This window comes from Nyctereutes procyonoides, unplaced genomic scaffold (assembly GCF_905146905.1).
Source record: "Nyctereutes procyonoides isolate TBG_1078 unplaced genomic scaffold, NYPRO_anot_genome, whole genome shotgun sequence".
Lineage (NCBI taxonomy): Eukaryota > Metazoa > Chordata > Mammalia > Carnivora > Canidae > Nyctereutes > Nyctereutes procyonoides.
Genome location: NW_026575148.1, coordinates 12,727,568 through 12,748,285, shown reverse-complemented (window position 1 = coordinate 12,748,285; position 20,718 = coordinate 12,727,568). Strand labels below are relative to the sequence as shown.

General features: G+C 40.3%; 1 protein-coding gene across 15 annotated transcripts in view; it reads right to left on the bottom strand.

The window, feature by feature from the left end:
* PAM (peptidylglycine alpha-amidating monooxygenase) overlaps positions 1-20,718 on the bottom strand; it is a 273,946-nt gene that overhangs the window by 213,250 nt on the left and 39,978 nt on the right. For 13 of the 15 annotated variants that reach the window (XM_055312766.1, XM_055312762.1, XM_055312767.1 and 10 more), the window contains exon 2: positions 14,457-14,563. The exons of the other annotated variants lie outside the window; for them this stretch is intronic. The gene's annotated coding sequence lies outside the window, so the exon portion shown is untranslated. The remainder of the gene's footprint in view (positions 1-14,456; positions 14,564-20,718) is intronic. 15 annotated transcript variants of the gene reach the window in all.

The window sequence follows — 20,718 nt, the reverse complement described above, 5'->3', positions numbered from 1 at the left end:
ATGCACGTGAAGGCATTCAATAGTAATTACTGAGATTGCATTTTGATTGAAGAGGACACGAGTGACCTTTGCCAATAAAGGGAAGCAAGGCCGCCTGACTTCTAGCATACTCCAATATTCCAACTGGTATTCATCTGTCACTTTTCTCTAAGACTCTTGGAAAAATGTTGAGCTTAAATTGCGGCATGTACTTGTTATCAGGAGGTTTCAATTTCACAAAATCATTGGTGAGCTCATTCCCTTACTTACGACTACTGAGGCTGCAGGCCGGTCTGCAGTGGCCTCCCCTCCCCTGCATCTTTGGTGTGGCAAAGAAGCACCTGAGAGCAGCTCTATTTCTCATCACTAAAGGAAGACGGAAGGCAGGGGCAAGGGGGCCCCATCCTATTAGCACACTACTGTGAAAAGGAAGTCCCCATCCTGTCATTCTAGGCTTTATCCAGCACCCCAGCTTGAAGTCCTCCTACTGGGAGGACCTACAACTTGTTTGTGACAGAAAGGAAGGGTTGGGCCTTGAGTGTCCTAACTCAGGCCCGGGGTAGGGGGTGGGGGGACAGCTCAACAGCCAGTAGGATGTATAAACAAAGACTGATTTTGATTTTGTGGCCTGGGCAGGCCAGACAGGCCTCAGGGCAGTGGTGGCTGCAAGCCTCTTGATCAGGGAGGCTATGAAATACAGCCTTTCCCACATGAACAACCACCAGATAGGAAAATGAGCACGTAGGGGCAGCCTTCAGCCTGGGGTGTGGTCCTGGAGACCTGGGATGGAGTCCCACATCAGGCTCCCTGCATGGAGCCTGCTTCTCCCTCTGCCTCTCTCTCTCTCTCTCTCTGTGTCTCTCATAAATAAATAAATAAAATCTTAAAAAAAAAAAAAAAAGAAAGAAAGAAAGAAAATGAGCACATGGACAAAAACCTGATTGGGTTACAGGCACAAGGAGAGTCAATCAGATTAATACAGCCCGTACCAAAGAGCCCATAACTGCCACCCATCCTAGATTTTAAGGCCCAAATGGTGACCCTCTCGGACCCCCTCCCCCTTCAGGATCTTTGTACTATGGCGAATAAACTATGCTTTGCTGCCCACCACTCTGCATCTGTCTGGCCTACCTCTTCCTTCTTGGAAGTGAAGTGACCAAGAACCGTGGGCACTAAAGGAAGAGAGAGCCTGTCACATCATGACTGTGGCTGAAACCCAGGGAACCAACCCCCTGCCCCCAACATAGGCTTACTCTTTGTGAAGTCATCTAGGACACAGTAAGCACCAAGTATGGGGAATGGTTCCCTCCCTGCCTTCCCACCTCCTGGCTGGTCCTGCACTGCAGTGCTCACAACAGCCCCCGACAGAAGATGCCAAGCCTCTGTCCCTGTGCCTCGGTGCCCTTGAACTACTGCGGCTCCACCTTGGTTCTCCCTATCTGCCCCAGGCCACAGACTGGGTGCCCTCTGCTCCCATCAATACTCACTCCAAAGCAGGAGTTGATGAAAAAGATTGGTGGGCCAGTTACATAAAATCTTGCTTCCATAGCAGAAGTTGAGAGAAACGGGGGCAACCCACACATTAAAATAACAGAACTTTCTTCATAGATACTTCAATAATTGCTTTTCTTTTTGCAAGTCTCGCCCATTTTAAGTCAGATTAGCACAGCAATAAATTAAAGGAAAACAAGGGAATGCAAGGTCAGTGAGGAAAGTGAGTAGAGCTTGCAGTGGTTCTCTGATCTACAAAGTCTTCAGAGAAACAAAGGTTTGCGATAACTTTCTAGTTCCATCATTTCTTTGCTGATTGCCTTTACTCCCTTTCCCTGCAAACATCCCCCTAGAAATAAAAATGAGCTAGTTTTCAAAACAGCCCATGAGAAATCATAACAATCTTTGAAGTTTTCATTTTGAAGTCTCCTTCCACCTTATCCACCACTCACTGACCACATATGATTCAGAACCTCAGAACTCTCGTCTCCATTAATTAGCTCCTTTATCTCTGATTTCTCTCAAAGATAAGCTTTTAAGATAATTTTTGACAAAGTTAAAGGATCAGTAAAGCAACTGAGCCAGTTCAAAATGATTTAAAGATTAAATAGTCTTCTATCAGAGAAGACAGCGGCTCCATGAATTTTTTTTTTCAAGGAAACAGAGATTTAATCTCTAATTTACTGTAGCTGGGGAAATTCAGTATTAAATCAAATACTGTGTGTGTGTATATATATATATATTTTTTAATATTTAAAAGTTTGGATTTCCTTCATCTATATTAGCACTTAAAAAACACATACTCTTGATAAAAGAAACTAAACATTGAAGTGAGTTTAATATGTACATAAAGGAAGAGACTACCAACTAAATATATATTTTTGTTTATAGAGGCATTTCCTACAAATGCACAGTTATTTTGTTGTTTATCAAATTGTCTAGCTGATTTTGATTTGCAACTTCATTGTCAACCAACATCTTTCTTTTGGTAATGATATTTTTATTGACAAATAAATTCCATGATGGCATAAAATGAGATTATGCTTTTAAATAGAATCTTAAGGTTCTTGTACCTCTCTAGTGCCAAAAGGACCAACAGTTACTTTAAAAAAAAAAAAAAAAAGATTTTGTTTATTTATTGGAGAGCCCACAAGCAGGGGGAGTGGCAGAGACTGAGCAGGGAGCCGGACCCTGGGATCATGACCTGAGCTGAAGGCAGGTGCCCCCCCGCCCCCCCCCATAGTTACTTCTTGCAAAGAAATGTGCCTTCCACAAGCTCTTGTCTTCTAAGCAAGGGTCCTAAAGTACTGTTCAATTTTCCTTAGAAAATGATTCCAAAAATAAAAGGAATATGAGCAAGAAAACACTTGGTTTTCCTTCCGTTTCCCCCCCTCCCTTGGTTCCTTCCTTTTTTCTTTTTTCTTTTTTTCCTTCAGAGAACCACAGTAAAAATAATTTCTGGTTTTCTGTCCAAAAGTAATAGGCTGGAGTTGTTTCTCCTCTACATCTTTTATCATTAGTGTTTAGCAAAGAAGTCTTTAAGACTACTGCTAGGTATCTGGAGGATCCATGTGCCATGAACTGGCTCAAATCTGTGATAAAGACAAGAGGTGAACAAGAAAAGAAACTATCTTTGCAGCTGTTGACCTCAAGCCTAGTGTTATTGATGATGCTAACACTGTGCCTTTCCTAGGAAACCACGCACCCCCCAGATTCACTGGCTGGGTCTTTTGACAGAGATGGCTTCAGGCCAGATCGATGAATGATAGTGTTATTCAAACCTCAGGGTTACTAGTGCTCACCTCTGGGTCTCTTCAGTTTCTAAGGAAACCCAGGCTGATTCACAAACGAGTTAACTAATGGAATCTTCACATTCCCAAATCAGCTTTGTTTAATTAACTTCATTTGACGTGAGCCTCTCACTAAAAATATTAAACTGAGAATACTGTCACTTTATAAGGCTCACATCTGTACCTTGGAGTTTGTTAAATGTTTGAGTTGGTGAAACGTTTCTTTCTCATCTCTTTTTCCCTGATTAATTATGCAAGGGGCTGGCTGCACCCACCAAATTAGGTCAAAATTTCATAGGGTCTGTTGGCAATCACCAGTTTAACTTCCAGGTCTCGGTAAAAATATCTGATTTGTGGGGGGACCTGGGTGGTTCAGTGGTTGGTTGAGCGTCTGCCTTGGGCTCAGGTCGTAATCCTGGGGTCCTGGGATCGAGTCCCACATCGGGCTCCCTGCATGGAGCCTGCTTCTCACTCTGCCTATGTCTCTGCCTCATGCTCTCTCTCTCTGTGTCTCTCATGAAGAAATAAATTATATATATATAAATATATATATATTGTCTGACTTGTGAATGTAATGTTGATAAAACCAGCCAGGCATTTTGTCATCTTTCTTTGGTGGGTAGAATAATGGTCTCTAAGATGCCTCTTTCCTAATCCCCAGAACCTGTGGATGTGTTGCTCTACATGACAGAAAGGACTTTGCAGGTGCGATTAAGGTTAAGGACCTTAAAATGGGGAGACTGTCCTGGGTTATAAAAACTGAGTTCTTGAAAAGTGGAGAATCTTTCTCGGTAGCAGAGAGCCAGAGAGGGCTGCATGAGGCCTGGGTCAGCACCTGCTAGCTGTAAAGAGGAAAGAAAGAGGCCATGGGCCGAGGAGTACAGGGCAGCCTGGAAGGTGGAAAAGACAGGGAAATGGGCTCTACGCTGTTCCTCCAGAAAGGAACGTAGCCCTCCTGACACTTTGACCCCGTGGTCCACGGAGACCTGTGCCAAGAGGTCAAGAGACTTCTAACCAGCAGAGCTACAAAACACTGACTCCCTATTCATTAAGCCACCGAGTTTGCAGTCATGTATTACAGCAACAAATGAACTAATACACTTTCTAGCTGTTGGATTGTTTTAATCCTTCCTGTTGTAGGAGGAAAGTAAACTGAAAGCTTGATTAAGAAAAAGCACTCATTATGCTTTATGTTGGCAAATCGAACTCCAATTAAAAAAAAAAAATACCAAAAAAAAAAAAAAAAAGGAAAAAGCACTCAGCTCCAACTAGGGAGTAGGCTGCCGTGAAAATGCAAAGGAGCCTGTGAAGGTGTGAGGGTCCAGGCTCCACGCCCAGCTTGGCCAGGACCCAAACAGAGCTGGGCAAAGCCCTTAACCAATCCCTCACAACCGGAGCCTCTTTCCTCTCACCGGAAAAAATGTTCACTTCCAGGTCTATGTTCTCCATACGGCTTCCTCTAATTCTTGTGGATGCTATCTTGATCTAGCTTGTGGTCTTTCTAGTGAGAACCAAAGTGATGCTTTCTCTGCCATGTTTCATCGGTTCCTACTAGTCAACTCTACCGACTTGCCATTTCCATATTTCAAGCAGGCACAAGTTTAAGTATCTGTAAGACTTAAAACATTCTTATTACGACATGAGAGCAAAATGAAAGCTCCCCTAAGCCAATTTTTAAAATCTCTGTGCTTAAAACTGCTTAGAAGTCCTTCTTGACTCCGGCATGAAAGAAACTGTAATCTTTACAGTCCCCCCTACATAAACTGTGACCTGCATCAGTTAAGTCAGCAGGAGAATATTTTCATGGATATCTTGAGGGTTAAAATATACAGAAGTATTTTTTTAATTATGCAGAGTTAGCTACTTAATAGATTAAATTATATCACCCAAAACGTTAATATAACGAGGTGCAAGAATGTGATGGAACATAGCCTCGAATATAGCAGTTTTCTTTCCAACACAAGCATCTTAAAAGTGTTTCAATAAAACGATTTTCAAAAGTATGGAAACTGTTTACACTGACTTAATTCTTTTTAATATTTAACCTACCATAATCTAAGTCACATACTATATATAGTAATGTGATTAGGTAATATGTAATATACATATTAATACATAAGTATATCATAGTATCTCTACTTTCCAGGAACTTTTTTTGATAGAAATTAACTAGCAAATTTTCAAACACGTAAATAGGATTAAGTATTCTAAACATAGGGTAATTAAAAGTCAAAGTATCTTAGCATATTTTCAGAGTAGAAAGAAACTCACAAATAAGCACTTATGATATTTAAGACAGATATTCTTCGGCAGCCCGGGTGGCTCAGTGGTTTAGTGCCTGCCTTCAGCCCAGGGTATGATCCTGGGGTCCCCGGATCGAGTCCCACGTCGGGCTCCCTGCGTGGAGCCTGCTTCTCCCTCTGCCTGTGTCTCTGCCTCTCTCTCTCTCTCTCTCTCTCTCTCTCTCTGTGTCTCTCATGAATAAATAAATAAAATATTTTTTAAAAAGACATATTCTTCACATACAAGTAACTAAATTTAAATTTTTTAATCTTTTTTTTTTACACTCTCTCACAACTGTATTTCTTACTGATTCTCTGTAGAAAGGTGAGTGAAGAGTATCACCATTCCATTAAGTTTCCCACTAAAACAAAGGAGGGTATATTCTAGAAGACTCCAAAAATACAAGAAACAAAAATGCCACTTTTAATGGCCTCTCTAGAAATGGACAGACTAAACCATCTACCCACATCTCAAAAGAGCCAGATATTTACCTCCACACACAATAAAGGTTCAGCTACTTAAAAACTGGGGGGGGGGGGGGGGAGGGATGGGATTCCCTACTCCATCCATTCTACCCTTAATCTTTTCTTCTCTTGCAAACCTATCCATTAATGAATTAATTAGAAACTGCCCTCACCTACCAACTTCATTTATACACAGCAGCATGTTCTGCATAGACACACTCAAGCAGTCGGGTGGGAATCCAGAAGAGGAAATAAATGCAGGATTAATATGGTCATATGGGCAGCACTCTCCTATTGCAGCGAGACTGAGAAGCAGGCTGCTAGGGAGAAACCTGGCTTGTGGGCCTCATCATTACTGTCTACTGATGAGGCATACTGTAGTAGAAGAATTGAGATAGAAAACTAACTTTAAAAAGGAAATATCTGTTCATGGATCTTCTATGTGAATGTTTGTAAGTGGTTCTAAAGTATTCTTGTCATAAAGCTGAACTCAGCTTGCTCATCTTTAAGAAGCATGAATATGTATTAAGAGAAAACTTTTTTTTAAAAGATTTTTAAATTTTATTTATTCATGAGAGACACAGAGAGGCAGAGACACAGGCAGAGGGAGAAGCAGGCTCCGTGCAGGGAGCCTGATGTGGGATTTGATCCCGGGACCCCAGGATCACGCCCTGGGCCGAAGGCAGGCACTAAACTGCTGAGCCATCCAGGGATCCCAAAAGAAAACTTTTATAAAGCACTAATTTCATTTATCACAATAACGGGAACAAATTGTGAGATATTTTGAAAAGTATTAAAAGTACAAAATAAGTATGAAATGACAGTTATTTATATACTTTAAACTTCATACATCTCCCTGTAACTGAATCCTTGTCCTATTATAATCTAAGTTTTAATTTCTCTAACATGCAAATTCTCCACGTAGCTTGGAGATCTTTTCTAACATCTGCCCGTGTCATCTTGACCTTTAAAATGTCAGTATTTACACTGGACGAAATATATAAAGTATCAATAAAAAATATCTAATTTGCACACTAAAAAAAAAGCCCCATTTGTCCTGTGACACTTGTCAAAATATTTTAAGGATTTTATATATTTCAAATAATTTGAAATAAAAAGCTCTACTGTGTTTGCTAATGCTGCTTACCAAGGAAAGTAATAGGCATTACATTGTGCATTCACAGTTATTTTTATAAGCCTGTCTCACACGCATACAGACACACACACACACACACACACACACACACACACTTTAGGTACAAACTGTAAGTCTATTTTCTAGGTAATGGGATGCAGTGCTCCCATGCACTAAGATTTCAGTTATTAGTGTATCTTAGAAAGAAGAAACCATTCATACACCTAAAACAAAATAACAGAGGCATTTGGTAATTCTCTGATATGCGAAACAAGGCACTTACCTCCCCTTTCTAGGGACGTCTGAAACTGAGCTGGAAACCGAGCAATGGGGAAGAGGGGCTTTATTGCGGGGTGAATCATCCCCACGTAGATGCTCTGAACAACCCCTGTATGCATACTGACATCATCAGGAGAGACTTGGAGGAAGAGGATACTATGGTAACCAAGCAATGTGCTGGGAGACAGAAGCCTTTAATTGCTTTGACAACTTCCTGGGGCTCCAGCTACCAGGCTTGGATTTGCTAAGTAGGAAGTGAAGGTTGTCACCAAAGTCACCAGAGTGTGACACACAGCAAGGGGACTAAATGAATTCTGAATCTTTCCATTGCGATGTGACTTTTTAATGACAAGCGTCACTACATGATTCCATCAGCAATATTCCTCTCACAGCCGAAGCTCTGACAAAGTCACAGGTCAGTACAGGATGCTCCCAGGTAGCAACAGTGTCAGTGTTCAGAGAGGGCTCTTCTCCTTTAACAAGCAGTAATATTATGGCATTACGAACCTCCTCCTCCTTGAGGAGGAATACTTGATTCCCTTTGAAAAGAAAACAAGAAAGCTCACATCTGTGCCTTCGGAGGTCAGGGGACTGATGACAATGAAAACGGATTCCATCTATTTCTCCAGGAGGCAGCAGCTGCCCGCTGCATCTATCTCCAAGCTCCAGTAAAGCCCAGCCAATACAGCACTTACCCAGCAAACACCTCCAGCGAAATGACTAATTATGACACCCAGATAAAAATCAGAAGAAATCTGCTGTCTTGCTGCCACACGGTCTTTTTGATGATGAAGTCTCTTCTATCACAAGTGGAATTACTTCTACTTCTAACAACCCCTAAAACTACACATAATTGAAATCCCCCCTCTGAACTATATGTCCTCCCCTGCGTCTGTCCCCCACGTTCATAGGAATACCACTCCTTTCAAAAATACCAGGTTTCCGGTCATTGCTTCCAAGAACAATGCTTCAGCATCAGACTGAGTCTGTGATGATATACCACGCTTATCCGATCAGCTGTGATGCTCTAATAAGTATATAATTTTTCATCTGTGCTGTAAAAACCATTGTTTTCTTCTCCATGAATATTGGATTGACATGTTTTTTAAACCACACCGTGGTCTAATTTTTCTAGTGCAAATACTGTAATTGTAAAGATAAGGAAGGAATTTGGCGGATCCTCTTTAAGATATTCATAACACAATAAAAAATGAAGGTTGTCATTCTGTACAGTATACTTAGACCTAAGCTATTTCAAAGAAACTATTATTATCTCTGTTTCAATTTAGATGAAGCTATAGGCCTGCCTTTTAATGTTTCCCTTGTGAGTAAACAGTGTACAAATGTGTAACGATAGTACTGCTTACAAAAATTGCAAAATAGGATACAGCAACACCAGCTTGCAGTCTGGAAAAAAAAAAAACTGTGGAGAATTTTAACATAACTGACAAGTTGGACTCTCCACTACTGCAAAGGTGAGGGACATTCGTGAGGGAAAAACAGTCAGCCCTCACAAAAACACAAAATTCAGGGTACCTTCACTTTGGTAAAAGGTAAAAGCTTTCCAACAAAATGGAATTATGCCTTCCTTCTCATGTGTTCTTCCCAAGACCCTCAGTTGGGAGAGGAAAAATATGCACATTTTATAAACATGAGAATATAAGTATATATGCAACGTGTATACACATTATACGTGATAATATAGAATATATACATATTATATAGGATTCAAATTTTAAAATAAATTTGTTTATGTGCCTTAATGTGCACTGAAAAATGTCTGGAAGATACACACCCAACTGCAGACTGAGAGAGTACTCCGATTTTTATTTTATATTATAATTTTAATACTTCTAAAAGATTTTTTCTTTTTTTAAGATTTTTTTCTTAACCATGGATATGAACTACTATTGTAAGTCAAAAAATGGGAATTCAGGGATCCCTGGGTGGCGCAGCGGTTTGGCGCCTGCCTTTGGCCCAGGGCGCGATCCTGGAGACCCGGGATCGAGTCCTGCGTTGGGCTCCCGGTGTGTGGAGCCTGCTTCTCCCTCTGCCTGTGTCTCTGCCTCTCTCTCTCTCTGTGTGACTATCATAAATAAATAAAAATTTTAAAAAAAATGGGAATTCATCTCAATGTGTCTGAACTTGCCATTCTGGTTTCCTTGTTCTCAGAGAAGACCAGTGACCACTTCAGTGAACTACATCCCAACAGTCTAGCCAGATTACTTTAAGGTTGTTTTAAACAATGCTCAGAAGGGAGATGATCCACCCGTCTAAACAGAATTAGGATGGGAAAAGCAAATAAAGGTTATCTGGACAACACACACAAAAGCGAAAAGGTGTAGGACTCTTGCAGAGATGTGACAGTCATAAAGGAATAGTTCCACGGTAAAGCTAATTTGTTACTTTTTTTTTTTTTTGTAAAGGTACAGTTGAACAAAGAGCCTATTCAAAAAATAAGGCAAACCAAGAGATCTCTGACCAAAAGGCTAAGTGGAATATGGAAGACCACCAACAGGAACAGGAGCCAAGTGTCACAAGACAAATGGCCCCAGGTGGCCAGATTATGAGTCCTGTTAAAGATCCCTGCTTTAGAGAAAAGAAGCCTGAGCTCCCCAGCCTCCACTCCCTAATTCTGAGCTACATGGAGTTTTGTTCTCCCCAGAATCTATAAATCACATGCTCATCAGTGTTCTATTTCCTCTTGCCACTCCAATACATTTTGTGATCAGTGTAGTCTCACCACCTCTTAGAGAAGACCATAAACTCCCTCCTAAATTGATGACTTTGTACAAAAATTGCCACCTCTTCCTTTGATCCCTAAGGATGGCACAGAGAGGGCCTGCAAGGTAAGCAGCACAGCACCTTGAGGAGGGGGAAGAAACCAACCAATAACACCACTCCACCAAGCTCTAATGTACTCTTGCTAGATAACTGTACACTCTCAAACTTCAGAAGATCCACTTATTCCCCAATAGATCCCAAGGCTTCAGATATCCAAACAATAGTCTAATTTCTCAAACTGAAAGACAACCGAAGTTAGAAGAAAAATACTCTTTCATAAGAAAAACAGCATCTTTCCCAGAAAAGTCACCCCTTGACTACAAAGGATTAGCAATCACATCTAATCCCCACACAACCACCTGGATCCTTGAAGTTTTTAGGGTTCAACAAGCCCCTGGGCTTACCTTGTTTCTTAAACTAAATTCGTGTTGGCAAATACTGATTCAGAAGCAAACAGGAGTCAAAGTGCCACTTCTGAGGGGCTATTTGGCCAGGATTTCTAGAGCCTTGATAGTCGGCTATTGTGCCAGCCTACCTCCTCCCCCTAAGCCACTTTTCTGATGATAAGGAGAAAGGTACTTAATCCTAAACCAGCTTTGCCTCATAATTTACATTAAATTTCTCCCTAGCCCAGATGAGCAACATTCTTGCCTCCTCTGGTCTTAACCCAACACTTTTCCTAATTCCAGTTAAGCATAATATAAGTACAAAAAACAATGAAAAATGGTCGTGGCATATGGGATTTTAATAGCATTTGGGTTTAAATTTGTTCATTAAAACAAATTCACACTGATTTAATTAAAAAAAAAAAAAGTATCACAAGAACTTCCAAATCCAGTAAGTGGCCAAATTTCAGTGATCTACCCCCTTTTTGTTCCAGAGATGCTCCCCTAGCTCAGTCTTCTGCATCGGTCATCCCAAAATGCTGTGGTCTCTGGTCTCCCTGAATGCAGCGTCTTGCTCACTCTTTTAATCATTCTATGCATCACTTTGTCCTTCATGAGTCATCACAAAACATTTTCTTACTATGATACCACAAAAAAATCCAAAATCCTAAAAGGCTCCCCTGTGAGCCACTGAATCAAGTGCAGATTTCCCAGCTCGGAAATAAACCCGTTTTTGTCAAAACAAAACAAAACAAAACAAAACAAAAATCTTTTTTTGCTTACCTCCTTGAGCTACATGGAGCCAATAAGACAATCTGATACACTACTATGCCCTCGTCCATTCCCTCCTGCAGGCCTCTGCTCTTACTCTCTCCTCTCCCTCCTCCTCCTTAAATCCCACGACCTACCTCCCTAATCATCCCCCCACACACCACTCCTCCTGTCTCTCCTATCAACCTAAACCCTACCAGTCCTCCACAAACCCCTTCCACCTGGCATGGGTTCTTCCTCAGAAATACCAGTGTCCTCTACCTTACTAACTACATTTAAAACATTCAATGGCCCAAATTATTAGCATGTATCTTATTTTCCTGCCCCATGGAATCTTCCAAAAGGTAGAGACAACGTCTACATTTGCTTCTTATTCTCTTTACAGCACTGTACCTTGCGTTTGGCATTCAGTCAATAAATACTTCCGGAATAAATGAACAAAAAAAGATATTGTGTCCTAATTTTATTCATTTTCCAGAGTGTTTATGATTAAATTATATCACTTAATTTTTGAAACAAGCTAGTAAAGGAGAAATTGGAATTTCACTTTTAGAAATGAAAATAAAAAGCAGAAGCTCAAAAAGGACAGCATGAGTTCTCTTGTGTCACACAGTCTCCAGGTTCCCTGATTCCCCAGCATGTCCCTCACCTGGACACCCACGGCTTCTCATGGCAGCCAGAAAGGAGGTGCCATCATCTTCCCTTTCCCTGAATCCACTGTTTCTGAGGAATTCAGGCCAAAATGGCCTTAATTTTTCTCTTCTACCAATGACCCATGGCACAGTCATTCATATGACCATAATATTCTCAAGTCAACCTATGAGGCTTGGGAGAAACACGTCTTGTTCTCTTCTTGGTATCTGGCTGCCACCAGAGATGCTTCTGCTCCTGCTTCACCCCACCTCCTCAGAGTAGCTCATACTCTGGGCAAGACCCGGACCGTGCTAAACATCAGTTCCTCATTTTCAAAAGGGGAAGAACAATAGTACCACTTCACACTGTAGTTATGAAGACAGAGATAGGGCATAGACATCACAAATACTCGATAAAAAGTGGTTATTAAAATTAATGACAATGAACAAAACCACAGAGAATCAGATGATACCACCAACTCTGAAAGGCTTCCTTTGTATTCCAGAAAAGCGCTGTAATTCGGTCATGAGGAAGCAGAAAGGAACCAACGCCAGTTTAAGAGCTTGAATAACCAAGTGGGGGGTGGGGGGAGGGGGCTTAGTTTTTTTGGCGTTTAAAATGAGGGTGCTGGTCTTTCCCAGGCTAACATCCTATGTGCTATGAAGCATTCCGTAGCAGGTTTTTCATTTTTCTCCCCCACACAAATATTGGCCCTCTTTGGCAACCAAGCCCAGTGGAGTGCCCAATATGGGGAGACTTTTCTCAGTTCATGTAACAGGCTGAAATTATTCAAAGTTTTGCCCAGAAATAATTTTAATTTTGCTTCCATTTAAAGATCCCGGACTAGATCTTTATACTACCTCTGAACTCACTCAAGAGTCAATTACTGTTTTCCCAAAGCCAAACACAGATTATAAAGCCTTCAATGTTTTGAATCTAAAAGTCAAAGGAATTATGGATGATGGCTTACTTTAATACCAAAAAGTTATTTCAACATTTCATGATTCTAATTTTGATTATAATTCCCGGAGGAAGCACTGGATTAAGTTCTAATAGACTTCTTCTAAAGAAGCCAGTTTAAAATAAATTCCCATTTTAGGCTCTCAATTAGTGGAACTTTAAATTACCTTTTCCCTAGGATACAAATAAAGAACTTTGAAGGAAATGTAGAGCATTTGTATGAATCACAGCACAGATATTGTTTTCATGAAATAAAAGGGAGCCTAAGAGGGGTTAAAGACGCTGCCTGCAGCCTAAGAAGACCAACAGAGCTGAAAGGGTCTGATGGCAGGATGTGGGTTATAACGCTCCTGAATGAAATCCTTTTGTGCAAGGGTCTTGCAAAGGGCAACCAGGCAGGACTGTGTGTTTGGATTTAAATTAATCAACTGGTCAGTTCCACAATGCTAAGATTCCTTCTGTTTAACTGATTTAGGCAGGTTTATAGGCAGTTCCCAAATGATGTCAATAGCTTCTAAAAGGTCAAATGCAGCCGCACACACCAGATGCCCTAGAATGAAAAGCACCAATAACTTCGTCTTCTATAATTTGCTGGGTGTGACTTATTATACCGTGGGCTATCCTTTTTTAATCAACTACCCTGGTTTTCTTTTTCTTTTTTTTTTTTACCCCTAAAGCTGAAACAGATTTATACATTTTAATGATATATCGATCTATCTACATTATAAGACTGCCTGCCTGATTCTACAGCATTTCTGGCTAAAAACAAACTAAATAGTCCAGCTTCGGCACCACATTTTTGCACAGGGTGGGGTAGGGGATGGGGCAGGAAAAAGGACAGCAGCGGAACTATTCCCGTCTGGTCAGTAGGAGGCAAGGACAACCAAAGCATTAGCGGTGCTATTAACACAAACTCACACACAAAAAACTATAGCTGTAACAATGCCACTGTCAGGTAATAAATGTTTAGAAAATAGCATTTATGAAAAAAGGAAGACCCACATCAGGTGGAAAATTCTATCTACCCACACCAGGTGGAAAATTCAAAACAATCAATGGGAGCCCTTTGGGAGCTTCTTTAAAATCCAGTGTTTCATTGTTTTTCCCAAGCAGGAAGGGGTTCAATGCATTCTTGTGAAATATTAATCATGCATGTCTTGGGCACTGAGTTGAGAAGGAAAGGGAAGAGGTCAGCCAGGGATACTAGAGTTTAGCGATCAGGACCAGGTCTTGCCTAAAAATGCCATAGGAACAAGGACTGTGGCCTAGAGACTTGAAGGACAGTCCAAGAACTCAGGAGAACCCCCTCCCTCCCATTAATGCCCCTGACCTTCAGGGGTGAAAGGGAGGCATTCATTGTTGGACAGCTTCTTAGAGCACAGCATTTGTCTGAATCCCAGCTCTGTCACTCCCATTCCCTGTGATCTTGGGCAAGCTTTTCACCCTATCCTCCCTGGGCCTCACTTTTGTTATCTACCAATTAAGGAAAGAACATTCCTACCTCTGAAAGTTGCTGAGAGCACTTCCATGAACCAGTCTCAGTTTTAGGTAGTGAGAATACAGTGCTAAACAACGCCTACAAGGCCACTGCTCTCAGGAAGCGTGCATCTGGGTTGGGAGATAAAACAATAAAAAATTATATAAGTGATATAATTTTATACACATGAAAAGGGGCTCTGAAGAAACTTATAGGACGACGAGACAAGAAACTGACTGGATGGGAAGATGACTTAAGGACACACTTCTCAGAGAAACCTCAACCTCCAAAGAAACAATGTTCGAATCAGGAGAAGAAGCAAGATGCATCAAATAAATGGACAGAGGCTTCCAGGCCTCAAGAACAGGAGGAACAAAGGTCCTGAGACAGAAACGAGCTTATAATGTTTGAAGAAGACAAAGTAGCCCCAACGTGGCCGGAGGACAGTGAGCAGTGAGCAGTCAGTTTAGATACGCGTCAGACAATTAAGTGAAGGAGCCAAGTAATAAATGAACTCATGAATGGAGCTTGAGGCAAAGGACAGAGCTGGAAACGTAAATTTGGGAAACACCTACTTAACACCCAGCATGGTGCCTGAACATTAGATTATGGATAACTGATCTCTCTCTTCCCACTTTTTAAGCAACTGAATTGACATTTGCATTAGGGAGACTGTCAGCAAAACAGAAAGAGAGGGGACTGGTAGGATGGGATTAATTTAGGAAGAATGAATATACTTTACATTGACTGCCAGCTTCTACAAAATAGTAGGAGCTTCCTGGCGTTCCGTGTTGAGCAGGCTTCTGAGGCCAAGTATGAGCCTGTACAACAATGTGTTCCAATATATGCAAAATACATAAATGATAGCATATTTCCAAGGCTCTGAAGAATTGGCAGTTTTTGTTCACTGTAAGTTTTATTTAGATTTTTAAATTTGGGTACTTTTTTCTTATAATGATATAAATTAGACACCATGACTATTTCCATTTTATAGTTAAGAAACCTGAGGCTCAGAGAGAATAATTTGTTTGCCCAAAGTGACCAGCCTTCAAAGTCAAAACAGAGAAAATCTGGGCATCTCTAACTCTTGAGACCATGCTCCTACCCACGGTAACATATACATGTAAATTTGCTAAATAAGCTCCTTATTTGTATTCCCCTAACTGCATTTTAAGGGTCTTTCCAGCTGAGCTTAGTACATCTGGCTCCAGGATGGAAAGTCTTGTTCAATCATTTCTGTGGTTCGGGCATGTTCACTGGTTTCTAAATTCACGTGTCACGTTCTGAAGGAATCATCTAGGCACAATTCTTTTCCATGTCCATGTTCGTGAAAAACATCCTAGTTGTAAAGATACCAACTCCTATTTGATTCAGTTATTAGGTGATTTTATAAGCAAAATGACTTGATTTTAGCACCTGTCAGGATTCCAAGTTCTTTTAGGAATCACCTACCTATTCTTCATCACTTACCCTATTCTTCAGGTGATGGCTTCTCATCTGATTACATGTAAAAGCCCCTCCACACACATTATCAAATTAAGTCACTGCTACTGATACTGTCCAAATCCTCACACACAAAAGCAGATCCGTGCACTTTGACTGAAGAATAGAAATTTTTAGGAATTTTACTGCTACGTTATGGGAATTTTAATTTTAAGGATTCTAGGGCACCAGGCAGTAAAAACTCTTATATGGGTTACAGACTAACCACAACATAGGCAGAAAAGTGAAAATAAGTATATTTAACCCTGAATTGCCTTATCTTTTCTCTTCACCACCATGCTTCCCCCCCCCCACACACACACACACCTGTTTTCTGTGAGAGGGCTTCCTAAGAGGAAAAAATTATGCCGCATATACCACATTGATTTGATTCCAGCAAACTAACCAGAATTTGAATTTTTATTAGCAAGAGCCACAGGCAAAAGCAATAATGCACTATACCTAACAGAGTGGTTGGTTTTATTCATGATCCCATGCTGGGTTAAGGGGAAAAAAAAAAAAAAAGGAGAAGAAGAAAAGCCAACTTCAAAGCACTACTGAAAGATGATTAACTCTCTAGCCACAGATGAGAATCACGAGCTACTTTGATGTGTGAGAATTTTTAATGCCTAAATGTAAAGAACCGACATCTACAATACAAGTTTAACCCTTTGGAAAAAAAAATTCAATGATATACTTCTTTTGCATCTTGAAAAACCAGTAATTACCTAAGGGAATAAATAAGATTAGAACTCAGCCTCCGAAATTAAGGCTTAAATGCAAAGCACACAAACAATATTCCTCCCTCAACACACCGTTCAGGGGCAAAATGCCAACCCCAATACGCTCATACAGGAAAGAGAACTCTTTATGTTGTCATTTCCCGAGTCACCACTCCACAAGCTAGTCTGGGCATTAATCAAGCTGCATGCACAACTTCATATCAAAAATTCAACAAAGTTTAAATTAGAGTGTCACTCAACATACAAACTACGTGGCAAATGACTGCAAAGACTATGGTTGTATCAAAACTTGTGCTCCCACTTAAACTGAGACTAACATTGACCATGATCTAAAATTGCTAATCCTAGGGTCCTGAGCAATCTGTATCATTTATATAGTATATGTTGTGGTCTACTTTCACACGAAAATTGAGAATTGTTATTTAATATATATAATTCTCAAGGGCTGTGTGAAAATAGGCCATGGAATATCCTGCATAAATTTTAAGAGAAAATGTAAATTACTAAAAAAGGGAAGTGAGTGGATTAAAATATGTGATTTTTCTTCACAATGGTTCAAAGATATGGGAAAAGTGGAAGGCCGATACCATGAATTTTAAATGGCTTTTAACACGTAAATATGTTAGACCTGGTATTATTTATTAAGATACTTCTGTTTACCAATGTGAACAGATGTAAATAATGTTAAACCTAAATGTTGTAACATTACAATTTTCTCCTTCCTATCAAACTGACACATCTCTATCAATAACTACCTGGAAAAATATATATGCAAGATTATCTTAAGAAGAATTCCTGGGATCCCTGGGTGGCGCAGCGGTTTGGCGCCTGCCTTTGGCCCAGGGTGCGATCCTGGAGACCCGGGATCGAATCCCACGTCGGGCTCCCGGTGCATGGAGCCTGCTTCTCCCTCTGCCTGTGTCTCTGCCCCTCTCTCTCTGTGACTATCATAAATAAATAAATAAAATAAAAAAATTAAAAAAAAAAAAAGAAGAATTCCTGTGCTCATTATGCAAGATGAAAATGCAGCCTTTAAAAAATATTCTATCTGACATTCAGTTCTGTATGCTGCTAGAGCAGGTCAAAAGCCATTAGCCACCTGCTGAAAATACATACTAGGAAATAAAATGTCCTTCAAGATTATTTTGCATACAATATTCTCAGTGTAAAATGAGTAAAGTTAGATTCTAAGTGTTCAAAAAATGTGATGCCTCAAAAAGAAATAAACTCACCATGCCAGAAGTTAATTTCAAAATAGGATTTAATAAGGGTCATATAATTTAGAATATTCACATTAGGTAATGAAAGCATCATGTCTACTATGAGGGAAATGAGTACATAAATGAAAACATAAAATAACCAACTAGCTCGACACAGTGGCCACTGCTGTCTCCTCTTCCAATAAAAGTGACAGACTCAATACGATGCCTGGGATTCCTAGGACATTATCTCTAGCCATTCGGTAGTCTTCTGGGGACTAACCCAACCATCCGTTTGTATCAAGAAGACATTCTACAAATCTATTGAAATAAAAGAAGCAAAACACCAGCCTCTGTGCCACTGCACATAAAGAATTCACAACCCTGCCTCGTGTAACATTTTGAAACTTGGCAATGAAGTATATGGCTTGCTATCATTAATCTATTCATAGATTCTATCAGTAATTATTAGATGACTGTTTACATGGCACTTTGTACATACAGGTACAAAGCTAAATGCGTGACAGAATCTTAATGTACTTAATCCCCACAACAGCTTTATGGATGTAGGTGATATCCTATCAGTATTTCACAAGTAAGGAAATCAAGGCACAAAGAGGTGACGCAATTGGCTCGTAGTTATGCAGGCAGCAGATGGCTACATTTCAATGAGGGAAACTGACCCTCATTTTATAAAATGTGAAGTCCTGATGCAATGGGCAAGCACAGGAAAGAAAACGAAGGACGCCCAAGTCAAGGCCAGTCAAAAGAAAGGATGGAATAGAAACAAAGGCGTCTTCTTTTTCTTGATTTTGTTTCTTTCTGTTTGCTATCCTCTCTAATCTTACTGACTGCGGCGTGCTTAATAAACAATATAGGGGATCCCTGGGTGGCGCAGAGGTTTGGCGCCTGCCTTTGGCCCAGGGCGCGATCCTGGAGACCCGGAATCGAATCCCACGTCGGGTTCCCAGTGCATGGAGCCTGCTTCTCCCTCTGCCTGTGTCTCTGCCTCTCTCTCCCTCTCCCTGTGACTATCATAAATAAATAAATAAAAAATAAAATAAACAATATAAAGAGGCAACAGAATTGTAATCCAGTTTACAAGGGCAAGATGACTTCTCCTTAAACCCTAGGAAGCTCACCTTTTCTCATCTTGCTTAATGATGGATTTCTACTGTGTGGGCTGCAAACACCCAAACTCACCGCTCAAGCTCGGAGATGACATCTGATGGGCAAATACACATTTTGGTATCATGTCAGATTCACAAGCTATAGAGGCAGAGATGAGTTTCCGAGAGTCCTATAGGTTCACCGATAAACCTGGTGCCGAAGATGGATCAAGAGCAACCCTTGGAGGGTCAGTGGGGTCCCCAGGCGGTCAGCTATCGAGATCTCAGCTCCAGTGGTCTTACCCTCATTGACCAGAGCCATGCTAAATTTGTTTGTAAGAAATCTTAAACTGGTTCCCAAATATATATATGCCCAGTGTCCCTTCCAGGGGCCCTAATCCAAAAGCTATCATCAGATCATGAGAGATTTTGTTGGTGCCACTACGTATTTGGATTTTCTTTTATTATTTCATAATAAAAAAAATTAAAAAAAATCTCTTTCAAACACAACATTGGAGGGCTCTAAATCTTCAAATATAAACAAGATACCTCCTTGTTAGTAAAACATGAACTCAAACAAAAATGCTTCTGTCAAAATGAAGATTCTAAAAATACTTCAGGAAAAAATTCCTTAAACTGTCTGATAATAAGGTCGGAAAAGATTCTGTTTTCCACGCCCAAAACAAAGGAAGCTGACTTCCTGCTTTAACTGGAGACTGTTGCTATTTGGTTTATGGATAAAGGCCAAATTATGCATATTTTCGTGACTTCAGTCAAGAATCAAGGTCAATCACCAGATTTTCCCCTATACCAACAACACAGCAGCAGCGTGAATACAGATGTTCCTTATCCCTGTCACCAGGAGTTTTTAAATTCAGTTTTTCTTTTCTGCTTCTTTTTTTTAATTCAGTTTTTCTTGGCAGAGCAGCTAAGATTTCTTTTTGTCAAAAGGGTAACCATTAAGAAAATCACTTAGCTAATAAACAAGGAAATTAGCTAGCAAGCCTTGATAAGAAGCAGAGTCGCAGCACTAACAGCAATCTGTACACGCAAATTAAGGCAGTAAAGAGTTGCTCTGATAAGCACTTTTAAACTCTCAGTGGTAGTCAAAAAACTGAGTGTCGCTAGTACTTGGGGGTCAAGCAGCAGTTGGACAATTTTTTTCTTGTCTCACTTGGCTGCCACAACAATTTCAATAGTGAAGTATTGAGTTCGATGGAAGGATGTGCAGAGAAAGAGGGCGGTAGACAGAGGAAAGGGAAGACCTATCAGGCGATGTAACTCCTCTTCCTTTCTAACCACTTTTCTATTCTTTTATTTTTCCCTGTCTGAGGAACTGGCTGACGTCTGTTTAATTTTGTGAAGAGCCACAGGACCTACAAGAATTAACACAGTGGAAATGTGAACCTGGGCCTCTCGTGAAAAATGGTGTCAAATTTGGAAGCACATGGTTATTAAGCAAAAACTCAACATCAGTATTTTCATGGTTACACTTTACACGTTCAATTGATATGTATTTTTAAAGCTGATTATCTTTATCTTTAATAATTTATTAATTTATATAATAATTCTTTGGTGGGGAATAACTGGACTAAATAATTGTAAATTTCACTAAATTTCACATTTAATCAAAAATGTCTTCAGTTTTCTACAAAAGTCAAATTTTTAGGCCAAGTTTCCATTGGAAGTACTACAAATTAAGAAGAATCTGCTAATGTAATAATACTAATATCTTCTCTCTGACGTTAAGTAG